A 12,303-nucleotide genomic window follows, 5' to 3' on the forward strand; every position below is an offset into this window, starting at 1 on the left:
TGTCCTCATCTAAGACATAAGCCACAGGAAGGAAGGCTATTCCTGGCATGCAACTTTTTCCCAAGCAATGAACTTAATGATCATTTCCAATAATGATTAATTAGAAAATCTTAGCAAAACAGTCATAAAACAATGATGTGAGGAGGAATGGGGGTATGGTGGAATAGCTCTTGCCTGAAAGTTAGGCAGCCTCAGGCTTGGTTCTGCTACAAAATTTGCTGCATGAAGTAAATCTTGTCTATCTGTGCCTTAGTTTCCTCATTTATGAAATGAAGAAACAACAGTAGATGGTCTCTAAGATTCTGTGATGAAACTTCAAAATGACCCCTTGTCCAATCTGTGGAAGCAAGTAGTCTGGGGTTTCAGTAATGTTGATCAGGACTGGAATTAGGTGATTGTGTTCCTGTCCAACTATGAAGGTTTAAAAAAAAAAAGTGAAAGTGACAGACCTGTCCAAAAAAATATGCGTAGGAAGAGAAAAGTAAGGGGGCATGTCTTAGTCAGTTAGGGCTGCTGTAACAAGATACCGTGGAATGGATGGCTTTAAAAACAAACATTTATTTCTCACAGTTCTGGAGGCTGGAAGCCCCAGATCCAGGTGCCAGCATGGTCGGGTGATGGTGAAGGCCTGCTTGCTGGCTCATAGACAGCTGTGTTCCCACTGTATCCTCACATGGCTGAGAGAGAGCTCAGGTCTCTTCATTCCCTTTGAAGGGCACCAATGCCATAATGGGAACTCTACCCACACAACCTCATCCAAACCCAATCACCTCCCAAAGGTTCCATCTCCAAACACTACCACATTGGGGATTAGGGCCTTAACATATGAATTTGGTGGGGAAGGGGAACACAAATATTCAGTCCATAGCCGGGGGTGTAACAGATGTTAGTGTCTCACCCAGATCCCCAGTACCAGGCTGGTGCACCCAACCTCTGGCTGCTGTGGGTATTGGCTGCTAACAGCTCACACCTGCACTCTTGCCTGGAGGCGTGCCCTCGGCTGATAGAAGCTGGAAGTGGAGGAGGTTACAAATCTCACCTACTCAGGAGGCATCTTGGCCAAGGGCTGACCAGCGGGAGAGTCTAGTAGCCCAGCCCCCTTGCCTCTGGGCACTTGGTGACCCAGGGCTCTCCACTGATCAGGCTGTGGCTAGATTTCCCCTGACATCTTCGCAAAGCTTCCTCCCCTGCCTTCTCCTGTTTCTCTCACTCATCTGCAGGTTTCTCCTGAGAGTACTCCCTCAATACATCACTTGCCCAAGAATCCGTCTCAGTCTCTGCTTTGAGGGACCTGACCGACAATGAAGGGAAGAAGGAAAATGAGTTGTGTAACTCATTAGTGTTATAAGAACCATGCTGGGCTCAAGTGTCCTGGGCCTGGCATGGACCAGGTCACGATGGAGACAGCAGGGGCGCAGGGCACTAGAGAGCTCTGGAAAACAGAGCTCTGTGGTCTGGGTAGGAGCTTTATGCAGTCAGCCAGCCAGCCAGCAGCCATTTGCAGAGCACTATTACTGTCATGATTCAGGGTTGCCAGCAGCTTCGCTCAGGTCAACTCAGTTCATGCTGTAACTTGACCAAGCTGGGCCTTGCGTGTGCTGACAACTCAGCAGTAGGCTGAGGAAGGCAGGGCATGGGCATTGTAGCAGGGGATGGGAAGCATCTGTTCTGCCCAGGAGACATATGAATACAGGACTAGGAGGTTTGAGAAGGAGGAAAGATCAGAGTCGTCTGAAGACCAGAGAAGACTTTCTGATGGAGACGGCATTTATTCCAGACCCTGAAGGATGTGTCTGATTTAAAAATGTGGAGACATGTGGGGGGAGAGCTTTCTAGGTGGAAAAAGAGTCTTATCTAAATGAATGAACTTTTAAAATATTTTTTCTTTTTCTCCGTGAAACTATACCGAAGTAAAATTTCAACCTTGGGCATGATTCACAGGTCTGACACTCCATATGGGGAATTGAAACTAAGGTCCCCTGGGACTGAGAGCCCCGGGATCTGTTTTCCTCCTGGCGGAAGCTATATGTCCCTTGTGAGCGCTCTCAAATACTTTCCAGGATGCACTCCCTTTTCTATGGTCCCATGTGGTGGCATATATAACACTAGGGGACTCATTCGGGGAGGGCTACAGACCTCAGTCCCCAAGGGGAAACCAGGGCAATGCTAAGTGAAGGGGAGAGATTGTGAAAACTCCCTAAAGATAAGGACCCAGGCTGAGCAAGGGCAGGAGAGAATACCATGTGCCTGAATCAGGGAATTCTCAGGGGAGACGAGAAAGCTAAGCCAGACGGCAGCTGGTGTAGACATCAGCAGATGGTCTGCCTCGCTGCTGGAGACGGAACAGCAATCGTAGACAAAGACGCCATCCTGGAGAGAGGAGGACGGCCACACTGGCCCTTCTGCAGGAGTCCTTGGCCAAGCTGGGGAGAGAAGCCTCTCGCCTTCTGCCAGGAAGTGGGATAAAGGAGGGAAAAAGGCGGTCTCTAGCTTTCATCTCTACGAGGGTCAGGAAGCAAAGAGACGGATGGAGAGTGTTGAGAATTGTAACTGCTTTATGTCAAGGTCAGGAAAGAAAGGATCCTGTTGCACTAGAACCCTTCAGGTTGTCTTCCTCGAGAGGTGGGAGTGGAAATGAATAAATGGGCCAATCTGAGCCACCAAGGAGAGGGGCCTGGAGAGAGATTACGTCAAAAGGGCTGAAGGGTTAAGGAGGCTTATGTTAGCATTTCTGTCAAAGTGTGAAGTCATAACCTTGGGACTTGAGATACTATTCTGACTTTACAATATTATAGAATTTTTATACAGCAAATTCTTTTCTTTGTGATTTCTTTTAGTATTCATACGTTTAGAAAATTACCCCCTTCAAGCGGTTTGATTTCATATTCTCCAAGTTTTGTACAATTTGAAAAGTTAATTCTTTAAAATCCCTGGAATTAGTTTTGGTGCATATAGTGAGCTGTGAGGACCTCATTTAAAAAATAATCTGTAACTCTCTCATTGATGAAAAAAGAAAATTGGTGTTTTGTTATTATAGCCGTAATTAGGAAAATAGGGAAGGATTGAAAGAAGAAAAAAACATCATGTTCTCATCACCCAGAACTAATCATTTTTGGTACATTCCCTTTCATTCTTTTGTTGTCTATAGTTTTATTGATTGTGATCATATACTTGCAAAATTATATAGGCTAATTTTTAAAACTGTAACTATTTTGATAAAATAAATGTTATGTAGGCTCATTAGAGAAAGTCTGGAAAATACATAAGTTTATGAAGCAGAAAATGAAATTCAGTTTTGTGTATTTCCTCACAGTATAATTTTTATAACCATACTTTTATGTTTTTTAAATCACTGAGACCATACAATACATGCTGAACTTTAAGCATTGGGAACACATGTTAGCAGGCTCTAGATGAAAGATACTAGAATGAGGGACACAGAAATATATCTACATATATATCTAATCTATGTCTTCTGTGTATCTGTGGAACTTGTGATTTATTAGTCTTTCCCCACAAATATATCAACACTCAGGTTGCTCAATGTAAATTTTTTCAATTAGTAATATTTTATTTCTTAAGGTGGATACATAGTATTTATTGTACTATTATTTTTTTAATTAAAATTCAGGGGACATCAAGATGTGTTTAGGGACTTCCCTGGTGGCGCAGTGGTTAAGAATCCGCCTGCTAATGCAGGGGACACGGGTTTAGTCCCTGGTCCGGGATGATCCCACATGTCACAGAGCGACTAAGCCCGTGCGCCACAACTACTGAAGCCCGTGTGCCTAGAGCCTGTGCTCCACAACAAGAGAAACCACCGCAATGAGAAGCCCAGCCCGCGCACTGCAACAGAGAGTAGCCCTTTGCTCGCCGCAACTGGAGAAAGCAACAAAGACCAAACCCAGCCAAGAAAAAAAAATCTGTTAACCGTTTAAAAAAAAAAAAAAGGATGTGTTTAGTTTCTTTTTAACGTTTTATCTGGCAATAATTTCAAATTTATAAAAATAGAATAAGAAGCATCCATATACCCTGATTTACTTATTGTTAACATTTTAAACCCATTTGCTTTATCATGTACCCTCTCTCTCCAAAATTTTTTCCTGCACCATTTGATGGTAAGCTATATGCCTCATAGTCCTTTACCCCTAAATACTTTGGTGTTTCCTAAGAATAGAAATAGTCTCTTACATAACTACAGTACAGTTATCAACTTCATATACTTACAACTTACATTGCTACAGTAACTGTTATCTAATCTACTGTCGGTATTCTAATTTTGTCAGTTGATCTAATAATGTCCTTTATTGCATTTTCCCCTCCAGCACAGAACCCAGTCAAGGGTCAAGTACTGCTTTTAGCTGTCATATCTCTTTAGCCTCTTTTAATCTAGAACATTTCCACAGCCTTTCTTTGATTTTTATGACGTTGACATTTGTTAAGAATAGAGTCCCTCTCACCTATCTTTTAAACTAGAATATTCCTCATATATACAAATGCTCATTTTGATTAAATTGTGGTTATGACTTCATGACCAGAATACTGTATTGGAGATGTGGTGTCCTTTCAGGGTATCACATTTGGAAACACACAACGTTCACCTGTCCCTCCTAGCTGTCATTAATTTTAATCACTCTGCCAAGGTGTTGCCCTATTTCTGTCATTGTAGAATTAGTTCTTCGCCTCTCCCTTGCAACTAATAAGCAGCCTATAGATAGACACTTTAAGACCATATAAGTATCCTGCTTCTCATCAGAACTTCCACTGATGATTCTTGCCTGATTCAATCTTTATAATGATGATTACAAAATGAAGATTTTCCTAACTCTAGAATTCCCTCCACATTCACCAGCTGGCTCTTGACATTCTTCAAGAGACCTCCTTGACATTCAAGAGACCACCCCCCGACTCCCACCCCTATGTATTTATTTATTATTTGTTATTTATCAGTTTTCAGTGTAGGCTCACAAACCCTTATTTTTTCTATGGTTTATAACACATTACTGCACTTAAGTATTTTGGGCAGACTGTCCCAGATGTGGCCAGTGGGGATCCCTTCAAGCTGGTTCTTGTGTCCTTGTGACACACCCCAGCATTCTCTAAGTACTTCCTTACTTTCTGGAATAACAAGCTGTTCTAGGCTCATCTTGTACCCACCCTGTCCTAGCCTCGGGATCAGCCATTTCTCCAAGGAGCTAGGTGTTGTGTGCTTAGGTTTAAGAGTTCTGCATGGCTTGTTACAAAATTGTAAACTCATCTCTTCTTCCCTTAATTTCCTGCTTCCCAGAGGCAACTATTATACTTTCAACTCTTTAACTGATTCTATTTGCCTCTGAATTACTATATAACATGCTTCTGCTGCTACTTCTAGATTTTTCACAAGCATGAAAATTTCCCATCTCCTTATGCTCTCAATGCACTTATATCATAAATTTGGTTACCTCAATATTCAATGTTTACATTATTATGGTGATGTAAGTACTATTCATGGTTGAACTATGAGTGTCCTATGACTAAGATGACTTTTCCCTTCCTGCATAAGGTTTTACTTTCCCTGGAATTAACTGTCTTAATTTTTCCATTTGCTTAGTTTCTTTGTGTGTATTATTATCGCTAATTCAACCCCAAATCCTCTACCAGTTCTCTAACTCTGCTCATGATTGCTCCAGATGCATCAGATGTACATTCAATTTCACTTTCTGGAAGTACCTGTCCCTGGAGCCTTCTAAACTGCTCTGGTATGGGCTGGTTGTGATACAGATGTGATCTTGGTTTCCTTCACCATTATCTTGGGGAGTTCCCTCATACCTTTTTTGGATCCCCTTGTCCCTGATTCCCATCTCTTTCTATATTTAGTCCTTTGTTTTGATGAATCACAACCTCTAGTAGTTTCTTTAAGAAACAACCATTAATTGACAATTTGACTTGAATTAGGATTCTAGGTCAGGTATACAAGTTTAACTCAGAATTTTGGAGGAATTATTCCCTGTCTTCCAGCTTCTAATGTTGCTATCAAGAAGCCTAAAAAGCAATTTTGATTCTTAATTATTTGTATGAAGACATTTTCCCCCTTTCTGGAAACATCTCCTCTTTATTTTTAGTTTCTGAAATTTTATCATGACATGTCTTGGTGTGGCTCTATTTTTACCCATTAGACACTCAAAGCGTTCTTTTGACCTGGCAACACCTACCCTCCAGTTCTGAAAATTTTTCTTGAGTTATTTCTTTGATGATTCCCTCCCATTTTTCTTTCTGTAATTCATATCACAGACCTCCCAAACTGAGTCTTGATTTTCTTTTCTATTTTCCATATTTTTAGGTGTTTTCCCCCCTCCCACTTTCTGGAAGATTTTTTTTTTTTTTTTTTTTTCGGTACGCGGGCCTCTCACTGTTGTGGCCTCTCCCGTTGCGGAGCACAGGCTCCAGACGCGCAGGCTCAGCAGCCATGGCTCACGGTCCCAGCTGCTCCGAGGCATGTGGGATCTTCCCGGACCGGGGCACAAATCCGTGTCCCCTGCATCGGCAGGCAGACTCTCAACCACTGTGCCACCAGAAAAGCCCTCTGGAAGATTTTTAAAAAATAATCTTCCGTAAGAATCAATATCGTCAAAATGACTATATGACCCAAGGCAATCTACAGATTCAAAGTAATCTCTATCAAATTACCAATGGCATTTTTCACAGAACTAGAACAAAAAACTTTAAAATTTGTATGGAAACGAAAAAGACCCCAAATAGCCAAAGCAATCCTGAGAAAGAAAAACAGAGCTGGCGGAATCAGGCTCCCTGACTTCAGACTGTACTACAAGGTTACAGTCATTAAGAGTATGGTACCAGCACAAAAACAGACATACAGATCAATGGAACAGGATAGAAAGCCCAGAAATAAATCAACGCACCTATGGTCAATTAACCTATGACAAAGGAGGCAAGAATACACAATGGAGAAAAGAGAGTCTCTTCAATAAGTGGTACTGCGAAAACTAGACAGCTACATCTAAAAAAATGAAATTAGAACACTCCCTAACACCATACACAAAAATAAACTCATAATGGATTAGAGACCTAAATGTAAGGCTGGATACTATAAAATTTTAGAGGAAATCATAGGCAGAACACACTTTGACATAAATTGCTGCAGTATCTTTTCGGATCCACCTCCTAGAGTAATGAAAATAAAAACAAAAATAAACAAATGGGACCTAATTATACTTAAAAGCTTTTGTACAGCAAAGGAAACCATAAACAAAATGAAAAGACAATGCACAGAATGGGAGAAAATATTTGTGAATGATGCGACTGACAAGGGATTAATCTCCAAAATATACAAACAGCTCATGCAGCTCAATATCAAAAAAGCAAACAACCCAATCAAAAAATTGGCAGGAGATCTAAATAGACATTTCTGCAAAGAAGACATACAGATGGTCAAAAATCACATGAAAAGATGCTCAACATTACTAATTATTAAAGAAATGCAAATCAAAATTACAATGAGGTATCACCTCACACCAGTCAGATGGCCATCATAAAAAGGTCTACAAATAATAAATGCTGGAGAGGGTGTGGACAAAAGGGAACCCTCTTACACTGTTGGTGGGAATGTAAATTGGTGCAGCCACTATGAAAAACAGTATGGAGGTTCCTTAAAAAACTAAAAATAGAGCTACCATATGACCCAGCAATCCCACTCCTGGGCATATATCCAGAGAAAACCATGCTTTGAAAAGATACATGCACCCCTATGTTCATTGTAGCACTATTTACAATAGCCAAGATACGGAAGCAACCTAAATGTACATCGACAGAGGAATGGATAAGAAAGATGCGGTACATATATACAATGGAATATTAGTCATAAAAAAGAATGAAACAATGCCACTCGCATTAACATGGTTGGACCTAGAGATTATCATACTAAGTGAAGTAAGTCAGACAGAGAAAGACAAATACCACATGATATCACTTATATGTGGAATCTAAAAAAAAATGATTCAGATGAACTTATTTACAAAATAGAAACTGACTCACAGACTTAGAAAACAAACTTATGGTTACCAAAGGGGAAAGTTAGGGGGAGGGATAAATTAGGAGGTTGGGATTAACATATACACAGTACTATGTATAAAATAGATAATCAACAAGGACCTACTGTATAGCACAGGGAACTCTACTCAGTATTCTGTAATAACCAATATGGGAAAAGAATCTGAAAAAGAATAGATATATGTATATGTATAACTAAATCGCTTTGCTGTACACCTGAAACTAACACAACATTGTAAATCAAATATACTCCAATATAAAAAATAAAGATAATCTTCCAACATTTCTATTCAGTTAACTTTTTTTGCTATTGTACTTTTAATTTGTAAGAGCTCTTTTCTTGTTCTCTGAATATTCTTTCACTATAGCAATCTTTCTTATTTTGTAGGTGTTGTATCATTTTTTTGAAGCAAAGTATATCTCAGGATATTAATGGTAAGTTTTCATTAAAAAATTTTTTTTGGCCCATACACAGTCTGTTTTCTTCAGCTTACTTTTTCTGGTTATTTCTCTTGGCCTCTTTCTCCCATATTAAATGCTTTTCTCAAATGTTCAATGATCCTTGAATATGTAATGAAGCTTTTTAAAAAGTAAGCTTTATGAGATATAATTTATATTCTCATTCCACTGGTATAATTTACATACAATAAATGTACCAATTTTAACATGTATTTACGGGTATATACCCATGTAACCATCACTACAATCAAGATGTAGAATATTTCCATCACCCCCGGTACCCTTTATAGTCATTATTCCCCCAACTCCAACCTTAGTCAAACAGTGATCTGCTTTATGCCACAATAGATTAGTTTTGCTTGCTCTAGAATTCCATACAAATGACTTCATGTGTAATGTTTCTGAGATTCATTAATGATGCGTGAATCTGTAGTTTATTTCCTTTTTTATTGCTGAATAGTATCCCATTACACGAATAGAGCACAATTTGTTTATCCATTCATTTAGAGATGGACATTTGGCTTGTTTCCAGTTGAAGCTATTAGGCATAAAGCAGTTATGAATATTTGTGTACAATGTATTGTATGGACAAATGTTTTCATTTCTCTTGGGTAAATACCAAGTTGTAGAATTGCTGGGGTTTATGGTAAGGATATTCTTAACTTTATAGAAAAAAAACTGTCAAACTGTTTTCCCAAAGTGGTTGCACTGTTTCTACGTTCCCATCAGCAATGTATGAGAGTTCTAATTGCTCTGCATCTTTACCAACACTTAGTATAAACAGTCTTTTAATTTTAGTCATTCTAGTGGTATGTAATGTTACCTCATTATGGTTTTGATTTACGTTTCCTTGGTAATTAATGATGTTGTCTTCATATGCTCTGCTCAAGGTGTAAGGCACTAAAAAGATGATTGGATAATCAGGCCAGTGTGAAAGACTTGTCAACTGAGGCTTCACTGAATAGGTTTTTTTTCCCCTCTTAGACTGGTTAGATTCCCCATAGAAACCTGCCAGAAGCCACGCATGGTTTCTAGGATTCTGAAATCCAAGTGTGAGAAGAGAGCAGGATGTTTCAACTTCCAGTATGTAATCCCTGCCTTCAATTGAGTGTGGTGTTTCTTAGGACTTGTTTTGTGCTCTCCAGAGAATAAACCTACAGTTTTCTGCAGAGTGAGGCAGGGGCTATTCCCTAGCTGAGCTAAATGGATGAGGGCATGGTTGGTGGTGGGGCGGGGAGGCGGTGGGGGGGGTGTGGAGTCTAACTGTTCCTTTAGCTGACTTTCACTACCTTTCTCTTTCCAGATCTGCCTTTACTCCTACTTCCAGAGGTGTCCGGTCCTGCAAATTTCTGAGCCCTTTGAGCACTGTACAGTGTAATTGATTAGCTTCTCGACTACTCGAGTTCCCTAATTGTGAAAATGATTGCTATGTCACTTTATGCAGCTCTATTTTTGTAAAGGGAAAGATAAAAAATGTGTTTAGTAATATTCTCGGCATACGATACCAACAGCATAAGGATGCAACCCCTGTTAGTAAGTGCTGGGCCAGAAGAGAGCTGCGATTGTTCAAGTTGTCAAATGGGGCAAGTTGTAGAGAAATGGCAAAACCAGAGTTCAGACATGGCTGCAACTTAAAACAGCAGAGAACTCACCAAGGAAGCGCTGTGGGGGTCTAGCTTTGCCTTCGGCTTATAGACTGCCCCGAGTACATGCAGTTCAACTGAATTCAGGATCTAAGATGACTTGCCAATCATTTAATGTCATTACTTCCATGTTGTTGATGTTCTTGTTTTTTTTAGTTAATAGACTTTAAAAACTGTTAAGCCGTTTTAGGTTTACAGAAAAATTGAGCAGAAAGTACAGAGAGTTCCCCTCACTTCCCAACCCCAATTTCTCCAATGATTAGCATTTTGCATTAGTCTGGTACATTTGTTACAATTGATGGACCAATATTGATATGTTATTATTAACTAAAGCCCACAGTTTACGTTAGGGTTCACTGTTTGTGTTGTATATTCTATGCGTTTAGGCAAGTGTAAAATGCCATGTACCCACCATTACTGTATTATGTAGAATACTTTCACTGCCCTAAAAAGCCTCTGTGCTCCACCCATTCATCCCTCTACCCAACAAACCCTGGCAAGCACTGATCTTTTTACGGTCTTCATAGTTCTGTCTTTTCCAGAATATCATAGAGTTGGAATTATACGGTGTGTAGGCTTTTCAGATTGGCTTCTTTCACGAAGTAACATGCACTGAAGTTTCCCTCATGTCTTTTTGTGGCTTGATAGCTCTTTTCTCTTTAGCGCTGAATAATATTCCATTGCCTGGATGTATCACAGTTTATTTATCCATTCACCTACTGAAGGACATTTCGGTGCTTCCAAGTTTTGACAATTATGAGTAAAGCTGTTATAAATATCTGTGTGCAGGTTTTTGTGTGGGCATGAGTTTTCAACTCATTGGGGTAAATACCAAGGAGTGAGACTGATAGATCACATGATAACAGTATTTTAGAGTCGTCGAGCAGGCCATCACCCTGCTAATTCCTGTCCCAGAGGGGAGCTACATCGTACACACCGGCTAGCGAGCCGTCCCTGCGGCCCTCAGCTCCTCTTTCCTCCCTGAGTTTGCCAGGAGCGTGAAAGAAGGCCCGGGGTCGCCCCAAACTCCTTCTGCTCCTGCCCTTTGCAAGTGCCACTACCACCATGGGCTTCACCATCTCCTCCCTCTTCTCCCGTCTCTTCAGCAAGAAGCAGATGTGCATTTTGATGGCTGGATTGGATGCTGCTGGCAAGACGACCATTCTGTATAAACTGAAGTTAGGAGAGATAGTCACCACCATTCCTATCATTGGTTTTAATGTGGAAACAGTAGAATACAAGAACATTTGTTTCACAGTATGTGACGTTGGTGGTCAAGATAAAATTAGGCCTCTCTGGAGGCATTACTTCCAAAGTACCCAGGGTCTTATTTTTGTGGTCGATAGCAATGATCGTGAAAGAATTCAGGAAGGAGCAGAAGAGCTGCAGAAAATGCTTCAGGAAGATGAGCTGCGAGATGCCGTGTTTCTGCTTTTTGCAAGCAAACAGGATTTGCCGAATGCTACGGCCATTAGTGAAATGACAGATAAATTAGGTCCTTGGTCTCTTTGTAACAGAACATGGTATGTTCAAGCCACTTGTGCTACACAAGGAACCCGTCTGTATGAGGGACTTGACTGGCTGTCAAATGAGCTTTCGAAACGTTAAATGAAACTGGATATCTAACCAAGGACACGTTTGATGGAATTGGTCTAGGCTTGTTACAACAAAATTAGTTTGCATCTTGGTTATTAAGCAGTATCTGGGACTGGTTTGGGCAGAATAGTACCGCGTTTAAACTTATTTTGTTGCCAATTATTGTTTACCAAGTATAATGTTGCCATTTAGCAATATGCTTCGTTTTAAAGAGATTCTCTTAACTTGGGGAAAAAAAAGTGTCCTCTTTTAATTTTACTTTCCTTAAGCCTAAATGCCTGGACGTAGCTAATGTGACACCTTTAAATAAATCCATTTTGAATGTTTTTTTGAGCCCACAACAAATAATGTTTTAAAGTTATCCCCTTGCTACTTTACTGATACCTTTATCATTCCTGGGACAGTCTACCTATTTAAAAAATGTAGCATTCCATTTGTCTTTAGTCTTTATTTTTCTCCCTTGCCAAAAACACTTTTTTTTTTTTTTTTTTTTGCGGTACGCGGGCCTCTCACTGCTGTGGCCTCTCCCGTTGCAGAGTACAGGCTCCGGACGCTCAGG

The 12,303-nt window shown here is 40.2% G+C and overlaps 1 pseudogene; it reads left to right on the forward strand.

Annotated features, from left to right (window-relative positions):
• The first annotated feature begins 11,213 nt into the window (after nucleotides 1-11,213).
• On the forward strand, nucleotides 11,214-11,800 carry LOC114904779 (annotated as a pseudogene).
• Nucleotides 11,801-12,303: the final 503 nt, after the last annotated feature.

This window comes from Monodon monoceros, unplaced genomic scaffold, assembly GCF_005190385.1.
Source record: "Monodon monoceros isolate NGI ecotype Baffin Bay Population unplaced genomic scaffold, NGI_Narwhal_1 Super_Scaffold_21, whole genome shotgun sequence".
Taxonomy (NCBI): domain Eukaryota; kingdom Metazoa; phylum Chordata; class Mammalia; order Artiodactyla; family Monodontidae; genus Monodon; species Monodon monoceros.